This window comes from Halichoerus grypus, chromosome 9, assembly GCF_964656455.1.
Source record: "Halichoerus grypus chromosome 9, mHalGry1.hap1.1, whole genome shotgun sequence".
In the NCBI taxonomy this organism is placed as follows: Eukaryota; Metazoa; Chordata; class Mammalia; order Carnivora; family Phocidae; genus Halichoerus; species Halichoerus grypus.
The window spans coordinates 112,773,245-112,786,822 of record NC_135720.1 but is presented as its reverse complement, the minus strand read 5'-3'; the positions used below and the strand labels follow the sequence as shown (position 1 = coordinate 112,786,822).

At 41.7% G+C, this 13,578-nt stretch overlaps 1 protein-coding gene across 20 annotated transcripts in view; it reads right to left on the bottom strand.

Moving 5' to 3' along the window:
• FKBP5 (FKBP prolyl isomerase 5) overlaps positions 1-8,931 on the bottom strand; it is a 119,062-nt gene extending 110,131 nt beyond the window's left edge. For 6 of the 20 annotated variants that reach the window (XM_078055421.1, XM_078055418.1, XM_078055422.1 and 3 more), the window contains exons 1-2: positions 8,777-8,923; positions 2,535-2,640 (exon numbers count right to left, since the gene is read on the bottom strand). The gene's annotated coding sequence lies outside the window, so the exon portion shown is untranslated. The other 14 variants (XM_078055423.1, XM_078055424.1, XM_078055427.1 and 11 more) reach the window with 12 other exon arrangements.
• Positions 8,932-13,578: the final 4,647 nt, after the last annotated feature.

The window sequence follows — 13,578 nt, the reverse complement described above, 5'->3', positions numbered from 1 at the left end:
TAATTAATAAATCTGGAGAACAGGTCTATGGAAGTTCATACTAGTCTCCTCAGTTCTGTGTAGCTTAAAACTTCCATAATAAAAAAATCTTTAAAAAGCCTACCTGCGGATATTTTAAAAATTCCTTTTTTTTTTTTTTGAGAGTGCTTGAGCACAAGTTGGGGGAGGGGCCAGAAAGGGGCAGGGGAGAGAATCCCAAGCAGGCTCCACCCCCAGCGGAGCCCAAGGTGGGACTCGACCTCATTACCCTGAGATCATGACCTGAGCCAAAAATCAAGTCTCAGATGCTTGACCGACTGAGCCACCCAGGCGAACCCAGATCTGGGGACGCCTGGGTGGCTCAGTCGGTCAAGCATCTGCCTTCGGTTCAGGTCATGATCTCAGGATCCTGGGATCAAGTTCTGCACCAGGCTCCCTGCTCAGCGGGGAGCCTGCTTCTCCCTCTGTCTGCTGCTCCCCCTGCTTGTGCTCTCTCCTTCTCTCTTTCCCTCTCCCTCTGACAAATAAATAAATAAATAAATAAATAAATCTTTAAAAAAAATTCTATCTGTAGTTAAGACTTGACAGCTCATAACAAAATTCTAACAGGCAAAATCTTTTCTTTTTTTTTTAAATTATGTTATGTTAATCACCATACATTACATCATTAGTTTTTGATGTAGTGTTCCATGATTCACTGTTTGCATATAACACCCAGTGCTCCATTCAGTACGTGCCCTCTTCAATACCCATCACCAGGCTAACCCATCCCCTCACCCCCCTCCCCTCTAGAACCCTGTTTGTTTCTCAGAGTCCATAGTCTCCCATGGTTCTTCTCCCCCTCCGATTTCCCCTTCATTCTTCCCTTCCTGCTATCTTCTTCTTTTTTTTTTTTTAAACATATAATGTATTATTTGTTTCAGAGGTACAAAATCTTTTCAAATAATGTTTTATTCATTCTCAATAGACCAATGAAGTTTAATGTGTATGAAAGGGAGAAAAGATCCTGTGTCATTTTAGAGGAATATAAGTATGTTCATTAAATGGAAAAAATCCTCTTATCCGTGTTGGTTGATGTTGGACATTTGTTATTTTTCTCTTCAATGAACTTATAATTTTTGTTGAAGAAAATATATAGTCCATATAAACATACGGTTTTGGTTAGTAAAGGCAAAATAAACATTTATCCCCAGTATCAATGATTAATTTGTTGAATGTGCTGATTAGCTGTAGTATTATTTCAAACATCTTACACTCTAGTAAATAATCAAATAAACAACTTTTTTATGGAGATGCAAAAAAAAAAGGAAAATGATTAAAAAATAAAACCAATATCCAGGGCGCCTGGGTGGCTCAGTTGGTTAAGCGGCTGCCTTCGGCTCAGGTCATGATCCTGGAGTCCCAGGATCAAGTCCCACATCGGGCTCCCTCCTCAGCAGGGAGTCTGCTTCTCCCTCTGACCCTCCTCCCTCTCATGCTCTCTGTCTCTCATTCTCTCTCTCACAAATTATAAATAAAATCTTTAAAAAAAAAAAAAAAAAGAACATCTTTAAAAAAAGAAAAAAAAAACCAATATCCATAAATTATACCTAACCCTAAAACGCAAAAAAAACCCCATATATTTAAAATTATATAAACTAATAAGTAGAGGGGGAAAGTTGAATGTTTTTAACAATAATAGTTTAAGCTAGGATTTAAATGGATATAATTTTTTTTTTTTTTTTTTTTTTATTTTAAAAGATTTTATTTATTTATTTGACAGAGAGACAGCGAGAGCAGGAACACAAGCAGGGGGAGTGGGAGAGGGAGAAGCAGGCTCCCCGCTGAGCAGGGAGCCCGATGTGAGACTCGATCCCAGGACTCTGGGATCATGACCTGAGCCGAAGGCAGACGCTTAACGACTGAGCCACCCAGGCGCCCTAAATGGATATAATTTAAATCATATCACTCTACTAGACTATGACAGTACTGCAACTAATAGAGAACAAATTGACTGCTTAGATTTACCACTCACTGATAAACAAGAATAGTATATGTGGTTTACAAGCACATATCTTTCCTCCCTATGATAAATAGCACCACCTAAAAAATGATAACTAGACTTGTTTACCTCTTCTTCATCTGTAAGTTCCAAGACAATAAAAACTATACATGTCTGTGCAAAACATAGCACACTGTAGGTGTGCAACTCTTCTAACAGGAATAATCACCACCTTCAATTCCCAGAAAGCTATTGCTAGCTATCAGTCTCATTCCCTATGTGACTTGCATAGGATAACAAAATCAAGCAGGGTTTCCTTGCTGGCAGTTCTGCCTTGAATCATTTTCAGAATCTTATTTCTTCTAACAAAATATGTCACCAGGAAACTTCAGAGAGAAGCAGCATAAATACATATACGTAAAGACAAAAGAGACTGTCAGCAATTCTCTTTTTCTCCATCATTATGAAAATACTGAAGTCTGAATTCAGGTATTTCACTTTTTGCAGATAACAAGATCATTGTCCTCTTCAACAAATTGTTGTAGTTTTCCTCATTAAAGTGAAAATTACATACCGTAAAATGCCCAGATCTTAAGTAGTCAGCTCAGTAAGTTTGAACAAGCGCATACACCAACAACTGGTGAATCTGGATGTTCCTTGTACTAGGTCTTGCAACTTTTCTGTAAGTTAAAAATTATATGAAAATAAAAAGTTACCCAACCAGTGTACACTTGAATTACTATTACCCAAGTCAAGCTACAGAATACTTCTATCTCCCCCAGAAAGTTCCCTTTTGCCCCTTCCAGTCAACCACAACCCTTACCCAGAAACCACTGTCCTGATTTCTATCACCACACCTAAAGTTTTGCCTGTTCTTATATTTTTCATAAATGGCATCATTTGTACATACTTGTGCCTGGCTTCTCTTGCTCTGAATAACATTTCTGAGATTCATTTATGTTGTGTGAAGCAGTTCATTCCTATTGTGAAAAAAACTGCTATGAACATTTTACATCAATCTTTTTGTGAACATGTACTTTATTCCCCTTAAAGCACTAAGATTTCATTTAAAAAGGGGAGGGTTCCCACATATAAATAAGCCTGTAAAGTCATATAGTATAGATAGATGGACTGATTGCACATATAGCAAAAATATATAGTTATATAAAATACAGAAAAAATAGATATTTTATCTACGTGTGTGTGTGTGTGTGTGTGTGTAAATGAATAGATTCTGAGAAGTTCACCTGGAACCAACAAAGATATTTTTTAAAAACTTATAAAGTTCAGAGTGAAAATAAATCTAAGATGGGAAAGCTGTCCGTTTAATTTGTCTTAATAAGTATTATGTTTTAACCTAAGAATAATTTAAAAGAGAAACAGATTTCTCTCCATATAAGTTACCCCATTCTGCTTCAATGAAATACCTTCTTCTCATAACAAATTCCCTCCCCAAACTAGAACTTCAAAACATTAAATGTTACCTCCACTACATAATAATTTTTTATGCCAGGGATAAAACCCAAAATATGTGCTAAAATTACAAGTTTTTATCTTACTGTCTTGCTTTTTAAAAAAGTTAAATAGGGAAATAATCCATTGGCTAATACTTAACATGGGTAAAGACCATTCCATCTTCATTGAGACTATATTCTGAAAAGGACTCAATCTCTAGGATGTTTTCTCCATCCCCAAAAGTAATTTACTGCAGCATTAAGTCTATGACAAACACATCTTGACTTTGAAATTCCACTGTGTAATTTTCAGCTGAAAGTAGAGGAGATTCTTTAATTTCCAGAGGTAGTAACATTAAGGAACATACATGCAAATCTGATTTTTGAAGAGATCAATTTGAAATTCCCAACCCTGCTTTTGATAATCAGATGATCCTTTTCAGGGGACTAGAAGTGGCTCTTCATTTAACGTCACCTATAAATTGCCAAGATGGAGGCAGAATGATACAAATGGTTCTAGAAATTTACCATTGCTTGCTTTAGGAAGGGTTTGCAACTAGAAAAGGAGAAAACCACCCTCTTCTAAAGGTGCTCGATCTTTGTTCATCTTTTATTCCTCCTCCCCCAAAATGAGCAACTTCAAGAACACACAATTCTAATGTACTATATTTTTAATCTTAAAAAACATTCTTAGCATTTGGATGTTCCCTAACTTTCGCAGATGTGTAATTATTTACTTAACCCATTACTCACTCTGAAACTACATCATTTTTATTTTTCTAATAATTGTACCATTTTCTAAAAGAACAAGGAAAACAGCCTCGATTAACTGTTACAAAAATGACACAGCTCTAAACAGCTACAACCCCCAACTTTCATTATCTTTTTCCTGTTTTAGAGAATTACAATCTTATTCTTATTTTTAAAGTGTTTTTCTTCCAGACCAAGAGTAGGAAACAGATACAGCAAATGTGCAGACCCCATACTCCCTCTGGTGGTCCTTCACTCTCATTAACTAGATGTTTTCCAAAAGACTAGAAGTAAATACTAAATTAAGCATAAAATTAACTTGTTCCATTTAAGGATTATAGTCTTACATGTTTAAGTTTCAGCTGAGTACAGGCCAATTCTTTTCATAACAAACTGTGAGATATAAGTTATTTTGAGTACTTGAATTTTAGTGTTTCAAATATTGCTAAAATATCCTTAGTAACCTGTTATACAGATTAGTTACAGGGTGCAGAAGGCCCATAATAGGCTCTTTTGACAGAAGAGTCTTTTACTTGGTATGTGTCTTTTTTGCAAGTTAAATCACACTTCAGTGGCTACTGTTTTTAAATCAATAGTTACTTTCATACCAACAACCAATCTCCTATGTGTGTAGATTTAATTTTCTTTACACTTTGGGGACATATTATTGGAAGTTAAAAATATACTGTAGATTCTTTCTCCCTCCTTGGCCATCTTGGCAACTGCTCTTTGTTGGGGGCTGTCCCGCACGTAAGGCAAGAAGATGGTGGCTGCACAGAAGAAAGTCACTGGAGTCGATTATCTCTAGGCTCCAACTCAATGTAAGTGGACAGTACATGATGGGGTACACGGCCAAGCAAAACTGGTCATCCTAGCCAACAACTGCCTGCCTTGAGGAAATCTGAAATAGAGTACTATGTCACATTGGCCAAAACTGGTGTCCATCACTAAAGTGGCAATAATATTGAACTGGGCACAGCATGTGGAAAATACTACAGAGTATGCACACTGGTTATCACTGATCCAGGCGATTCTGATAGCATTAGGAGCATGCCAGAAAAGACTGGTAAAAAGTAAATCATGCAAAATTTTTCTTTAATAAAACCGGCCAGAGATCATGTGAAAAAAAAAATGCACTGTAGAAAATTCAGAAATGTACAATAAACCAAAATCTAATTATTAATCAGCTAGGTTAAAAAGTTCAAATAGTTTCAGGATGCCTGGCTGGCTCTGTCGGTGGAGCATGTGACTCTTGATCTCCAGGTTGTGGGTTCGAGCACCACATTGAGTGTACAGATTACTTAAAAAAAAATAAATTCTTAAAAAAGATTAAAAAAAATAGAAGTTCAAATAGTTTCAGAATCATAAAATGTCCATATTTAGTTGTTCAGTATTAAATAATTACAGAATTTGGTGTGCCAAAATATGTACAATATAGATTTTTTTCTTGGGGTGCCTGGGTGGCTCAGTCAGTTAAGCATCTGCCTTCGGCTCCGGTCATGATCCCAGGGTCCTGGGATTGAGTCCCAGTCAGGCTCCCTGTTCCGTGGGGAGCCTGCTTCTCCCTCTGCCTCTCTCTCTCTCATGAATAAATAAATAAAATCTTTAAAAATATATATGTACAGATTTTTTTCTTTAGGAATTATGAAAAATTATAGTAAAGGCCTGTACAGAGATATCCTTGGGTATAACATGCATATTACTATCAAAGCCATATTCATGTCTAAAAGTGTCATCTGATTTATCCTCAAATTAGCTATTAATAAATGGCCTTGTTTTTTGTGGCTTTATTCATTCAAAAATATTTGCCTACCCCCAAACTCAAAAGGAACCACACCTGAGGATAAATGACTTAAACACACAATGTTAACGTGTAGATGTGAGAATTCAACTTATGCTTAATTTTGAAACTGAAATGTGGTTGATAATTTTATGATATGGTCTACACAAGTTAAAGTGGACAAAAAAACCCAGTAAAATATCTAAAAACAGAATTTGAAAATGGGTTTTTAATTAAAAGACATTTTTATAAAGTCCCTAAAATATGCTTTTGTGTAAATAAAACTATGAAATATAAATTTAATTTATCATGTGGTATATTTAAACATTACCTTAGGATAAAGATTATAATACTTACTATACATAGTAAATTACACATAGTAGTTAAAACTAATATATTCCTATAGACTTTAAAGAACAATTACTTAAATCATCCAAAACGATGAGGAGCCCCAGACTTACAAGATTCCTTACAACTATTTATACAGAATAAAACCCACTCTACAGGACGAGTCACTGTTCAACCAATCTACCCTGAGCATCAAAAAGACAACTCAGCTTTAATAGCAATAACTTCTTCTATAGCTACAGAAAGAGGATGTTCTTTCTTCTCTAGACTGAGTCATTCTAAGAAACCTTTAAGAAACTAAATAATCCAAAATATGTGTTCTTTTCCAATCCAAGAATAAACAGAAAATTGAAGATTTAATTAGTTGCCTAATCCAGTATTTTAAGTTTTTCATGTTGAACTGGTTAAAATTATGTTTTAAAAAAAGAAATTCACCTAAAATTACCACAACTAAAAAAATTAAAGATTCAGAAAAATATTTGTTTTGTTAAATGTTGGAAAGACAAAGACCTCATAACATTTAAGCCTGTTGTTTTTAGAGATATAAAACATTTTCTAAAGACCATCTTTGATTTTGTTTTTAAAAATCCCAGTCACAACTAGCCTATTGGTTAAAGGGTTCAGCTTTAAATGGTGTTACTAATTAGCTAGGTAAATAGTAAAATCACAATTCAGTGAACTACTACTAAAGTAGCATAATTAAATCAAAATTATAACTTTGTTCCTAAAAAGTTACACTTCTGTTAAACATAAATCATCCCCAATGGATATAAAAGACACATTAGAAAAAAATTAAGCTAAATCAAGTGTTACAAATAAACTTAAATATGTATAAACTACATTTTAAAAATAGTTGTTATATATTATTTTTAAATGTATTTTTTCTGTAGATGCCCTACATTGGTCAGGGCCATAACTGTAGATTAAGTGGAGGTCAGTTGGGAGAGAGACGAAGAGAAAATGTAAGTGAAAGTATGACAAATAAAGATTTCCCAAAAAGAATAAAAAATTTTTCAAGTGTATCCTTGAATTTTGATTCAAACACCAAGAGAAACAGCTACTTACTTTAATTCTCTAAAGTAAAAACCCTCGGGGGGGGGGGCAGAATTCCATAGACTATTAAAAATACTTAACTGAAATATGCCTTAACTTTTCCCTTGTCCACAATCTAACAAAATGGTAAGACAATGAAAATAAACACTCCTGTCTACCCTCAGCGAGGCAAAGAAAGCTCCCATTCAATGCTAAGCCTTATTCCACTGGAAAACATACCCCTGAAAAGTAAATCCAAAACCACGAGCTCAAACTACTTCATGCAGAATTTACTGAATGGCGGCCAAACGCTGTACACGCTGTCCTGAACCACACTGAAGGATATCTACAGTTCTGCATTCCCCATTTACTAACTTTGTACCTTACCATGCTTTCGCCACCACTGCAGAAACCGATTTTTTAAAGTAAGACTACAATGTTCCTCCGGGCTCGTCCACGGAAAGAAGGCAATTAATCTACACGCTGACCCCTCAAATTGTTTTTAAATCAGTACTGGGTTTGACTCCTATACTGTCGCGAGCACACCTTTTCAGACATCAGTGGAAGGAGTTCTAACGTTCTAGGAGTGAACCGAATAATGAGCCCTAAATCAAGTTTTAACGGGCTTTCACCTGGCACGAGAATAATCACCTGTTAGAACGGCGCTGCACTGGCACCCTCCAAGAGCGGCCGAGAACCGGGATGCTGTATCCCAGTCACTTGTCCCATGGCGGCAGGTGAAGGCGGAGAACACGCATCCACACCCACCGCCCGGGGAGCGCAAACCGAAAGCGAGGAGCGCAGCAGTGGGACACTCCGTTATCCTCGCCCGCCACCGGCCCCGCCAGGTGTGCGCGGCTCCATCACGCCCGCCGCGTCCCGGCGCACGGCTCACCCCGGCTCGACTTCGCCCGCCGCCCGGGCCCCAGAAGGCGAAGTTTCTCTCCCGCCCGCAGCAGCTGCTGCTCACGCGCCGCCCGGCTCTCGGCGGGTCCCGCAGCCTGCTCCGGGCGGTCGCGGTCACAGGCGCCGGGCCTCGGGCGAGTCGGGGACCGCCGACGGGAGCCGGAGCCGGGACCTGTCACCTCGGGCGGGAAACAAAAGCCGGGTGAGGACGAGCGGGCGCGACCGGCCTCGCCTCCGCAAGGGGGAGCGCGGCGGGGGCGGGGAGCGGCTCTCGCGGCCGCCCGAGTCCGCGCCTCCCGTAGGGAGCACCGGCCCCGAGGGCCGGCAGGGCGCACAGGGGCCCCGCAGTTGGGCTAGGGGCATCCAGCGCGCTCGCCTCGAGGCTTCCCCGGCACCGCTCGCCCCGAGGCACCGCTCGGGGGGCTGGGAAACCGTGCGTGAGGGGGCGCCGAAGCAGCGCGGCGGCCCCCGGACCGCAAAGGAGGGAATTCGGTTCCCGGGGCGCCGCGGCCGCCCGCCCCATCCCTGCGGCCATGGCGCCGGTACCTGTCGCCGTGGTTGCTCCTCGGCCCCGTCTCTCTCTGCCTCACCCGCGCGCCACTCGGCCCCCAGCCCGCCCAGCAGGCCGTCCGCGCGCTGGACGCCGCCGCCCGAGACTGGCAGCGCCCGCGAACCGGCCCGAATCCCCCGGGCAGCGCCCGGCGCGGTCCCGCCCCCGCCGGCCGCAGGACCCGCCTTCCATAGGGCCCCGGGGCTGTCAGTCCGCCCCCAAAAGGCGCGCGGGCTGTCTCTCCGCCTGTCCGGATTGGTGGCCGCGCGCCGTCCATGCAAATGAGACCCCGCCCCCGCCCATTTGCACCTCCGCCTTAGTGTAAACTCCGCCTCTCCACGCCAGCCCACGTGTCTGGCCCTTGGCCTTTGTGGGGCCGGAGGGAAGGGATGGAGGAAACTGACCGACGCCCCCTCACACCATCTCTCACCTCCAGAGAAACTCATGCCTAAACAAGCTAGTTGATTTCACATCTGAATCGCATCTCTGAAAACTCTGCCCTCCGGTCTGTTTACCCGGCCTGACCGACAGAGGATGGAGTAGGGTAGGCCGGGCTGTTTGTGTCAGCTAAGCAGACTAGGTTAGCGCCAGGAAGTCAAAAATGCCCAGTTGAGCCTGGGGAAATCCCATCTTGAGAATGAGTTTAGCACGTAGCATTTCCCATGGACACTAAGTGACTGTGAAGACCGTGCTTGGCCGTGGCTTTCCGTCTTTCAAGCATGAGATACGAGGCAACTGAAATGCCAAAGGGCCTTAAAAAAACGTTTGTGTTTTCTGATCCCCCTTTCCCACCCCACCCCTGTCATCCGCAAAGGGTAGACCTGCTGAGCAAACTCCGATTCAGGAGTGGCCAAATTCCTCCAGCCAGAAGGCTGGCTGCCCCTGAGTAGTTCCTCAGAGAGATTCAGGAGAGGGGCTTGAGCAGGCTGCACCTAGGCTTTAGGGGATAACTAACTCAATCCCCTCACTTTTGAGGAAACAAACCTAAAGTCCCATAGGTATGGAACTTAATAGTCACCTTTGGAAACCTGATGTCTCATAACCAGATCAGAAACCACATCTCTTATCTCCACATCTGCTCTCTGCCTTATGTCATGTTGGTCATTTAGGTATTTATGAAGAGCCTCTTCAACAAATCATCCTCCCCGCCTTCAGGAGGTAGTGCCTGCAGAAAGGACAAATAGAACCAACACTGAAACCTCCTCAAGGGCAAGGGCCCTGACTTAATGCCAAAAGTTTCCCTTTTTACCAGATGGCACTGCAACAATTTATTCATACATTAATTCAACAACACATTGATTAAATCCAAACCCAACCTTTTATCCTTCAATGATTTGTTCTAAAAGTTTCCAACACCAATTGACTAAGAATCTACTAATAGGGGCGCATGGGTGGCTCGGTTAAGCATGGGACTCTTGGTTTTGGTTCAGGTCATGATCTCAGGGTTGTGAGGTTGAGCCCCCTGTCAGGCTCTGGGCTCAGCACAGAGTCTGCTTGTTCCTCTCCTTCTCCTCCTCCCCCTGCTCGTGCGCATGCGCTCTCTCAAATAATTAAAAAAAAAAACTACTAATAGCAAGAACTGTGTGCAGAGTATACGTAGGTGAGAAGACACTGTCCCAGCCCTTGAAGGCTTTAGCCAAGGAGATAGTAACATCCACATTACCTGTCAGTACCACTTGGGTTACAGTGGACAGCTCCAAGGAAGGAACAATTGGCTCTTCCTGGGAAAGGCAGGAAAGGCATCATTGAAGAGGTGACACTAGAGCTGAGTCCTAAAAGATGGAGTCTTCAAAGATGGTGTTTGCCAGATGGAGGGATGTGGAAGAGGAAGGAAGGGGATTCCCAGACTGCAGAGGATGGCATGAGCAAAAAGCACACAGACCTGGAAAAGCCTGGTAATTGAGGGAACAGCGAGGAGCAATATGGGCAAATCTGCAGGGCAGTGTGGTCATGTCACATGCTCTGGGACCAGGCTCTTCCAGGAGGAAGACAGAAAGGTCCCGGAGGCTGCCAGGCTGTGTTGTAACACACCGCAGCAAACAACAGGCCCTGTAGATACAGCTGCAGGCTTTTTTTTCTAGGCCAGAGTCTGTGGGGAACAGTCAGTTCCACAGTTCTGATGGCAGCCTGGCTGGCCCCACCCACTCTCTCAGAAAACCACTCCGGTCACTGCACTTGCCCTCCTTGGCATTTGGAAACACGTGTGCTTGCAATTTCCCCAAACACTGCTGCCCTTCAGAACTCAAAGATAACGTGGGCTATGGCTGCAGACACCTGGGTGTGGGACGGACAGCCCTTTCCTAATGCACAGAGCGGTTCTTTGCAGGGCCTGTTACCAAGGCTGGCTTCAGGGGCATGTGACCTGCGCTTGGTTTCATGCTCTGCTGTCACTGTCTTGAAATTCTTAATAATTTTTCAGGATTGCATTTTCATTTTGCGCTGGGACCTGCAAATTTTGTAGCCAGTCCTACCTGTCACTGTTAGTGCCCCTGGGAATGTTGTGATCCTGCTCAAACCATATCTCATTTTTAAAGCACTTAGCGTTCACTAGGTTTATTCACGTGCGCTGTATCACTTGATTCTCACAATGACGATGTGGGGTAGGCCTGTAGTCCTATTTATTAGCCGAGAAAACTGAAGTTTGGCAACCTTCTACAGGTAGCGCACCAGGGAGTGGCAAAGCTTGTATTTGAACTCAGCCCACACAAGCCCTATTCCATCAGCTATGGAGCTACCTTTATGTTGGTTTCAGAATCCTTTCAAAGGCAGATTTGTACAGGAAGGATATACTAGGGGTTGTAAGCTCTACACCCAACATGGGGCTTGAACTCACGACCCTGTGATCAAGAGTCATATGCTCTAGGGACTGAGCTAGCCAGGCACCCCGAGGATGCACTGTTTTAAGAGTCAGAACACATAGTGGAGTGAATATATGTCATTTCATGGCTGCTTATCGCATCTGCATAATTTTTCATTAATTTTAAAAGAAATTCAGCCATTGTATGTTCACTGTTTCTGCACCTCTTTCCTTCTGAGCCCCCAGTTGAAATACCTATTAGACCTTCTCACTACATCCCTTTCTTTTATTTATTTTTTCTATCTTTTGTCCTTCAATGCCTTGTTCTAAAAGTTTCTTGTGACTGTTTTTCACTTCACTAATTCTGTCTTCAGGTTTTTAAAAAATTCTCCTCTTGGGGCGCCTGACATAAAACTCTTGATCTCAGGATCATGAGTTCAAGCCCCATGTTGAGCGTGGAGTCTACTTTAAAAAAAAAAAAAAAATTCTCGAGGCACCTGGGTGGCTCAGTCATTAAGGATCTGCCTTCGGCTCAGGTCAAGATCCCAGGGTCCTGGGATGGAGCCCCGCATCGGACTTCCTGCTCAGCAAGGAGCCTGCTTCTCCCTCTCCCATTCCCCGTTTGTGTTCCCTCTCTCGCTGTCTCTCTCTCTGTCAAATAAATAAATAAAATCTTAAAAAATAAATTAATTAATTAAAATTAAAATAAAAAAATTCTCCTTTTAACCCCATCCATCAAGCTCTTAATTTGCTTTTTGGTTTGGTTTTTTTTTAGTTCTAAAATTTCTATTTGAGTCTTTTTCAGATCTGCTATGTCACTTCTTATATCTCTTTGTGACTTGCTATAATCTTCAAGTCTCAGCTTTCATCTCCTTAAAAAGAGAAAGTGTAGTTGTTTTATGGCTTGTGTCTGTTAATTTCAATCTAGAGACCCTGTGGGTCTGCTTCAATTGTCAGTTTTTACTACTGGTTCTTCCTCATGTTGGTTTATCTCCTCATGTACCTGGTTATATTTTGGACATTGTATTTGAAAAATCATTTGAGCCCACAATAACAATATCTTCCTCCCAAAAGGATTTCCATTGTTTCTGCAAGCATTTGGGGACACTAGCAAGCTAGGATCACCTTAACTCAATTTCAGGGCTTTTGATTTTTCCCAGATGACCTGAAGCTGGACAACAGTCTGTGGGAGGGTTTGTTTATTTATGGTTCCTCCTTACCCAATGTTGCAGTTCTTTTAGGTTCTAGTCAAAAGATTGGGAGTTGTTTTAGTTATACATTGTTTCACAGCAAACTATCCCCAAATTTAGCAGTTTAAAACAGATGTCAGTGGACTTTTTCTTAAAGGGCCAGATGGTAAATATTTTAGATTTGCAGGCCATATGGTCTCTGTTACAACTACTCAACTCTGTCATTATAGTTCAAATTAGCCATAGACCATACATGAATGAATGGAATGGCTGTGTTCCAATAAAACTTTATTTACAAAGCCAGGCAGCCATTCCCAAGCTGATAAAAAGCATTGGTGAAAAACCCACAACTAATACCATGCTTAATGGTGAAAGACTAGATAACCCTCTCCAAGAAAAAGACAAGGAACAAGACACGGATGTCTACTCTTGCCACTTCTATTTAATATTGTATTGGAGGTTTTAGCCAGATGATTAAGCAATAAATACAAAGTAAAAGGCATCCAGATTGGAAAGGAAGAAATAAAACTACTACATCTACTCACAGACAACATGATCTTGTGTATAGAAAATACTAAAGAGGGGTGCCTGGGTGGCTCAGTCCATTAAGTGTCCGACTCTTGATTTCAGCTCAGGTCATGGTCTCAAGGTCCTGAGATAGAGCTCTGTGTTAGGCTCTGTGCTCAGCGGGGAGTCTGCTTCTCTCCCTTTCCCTCTCCCCTAGCTCACACTCTCACACTCGTTCTCTCTCTCTAAAATAAATAAATAAATAAATAATCTTTTTTGAAAAGAAAAAATAAAAACTTAAAAA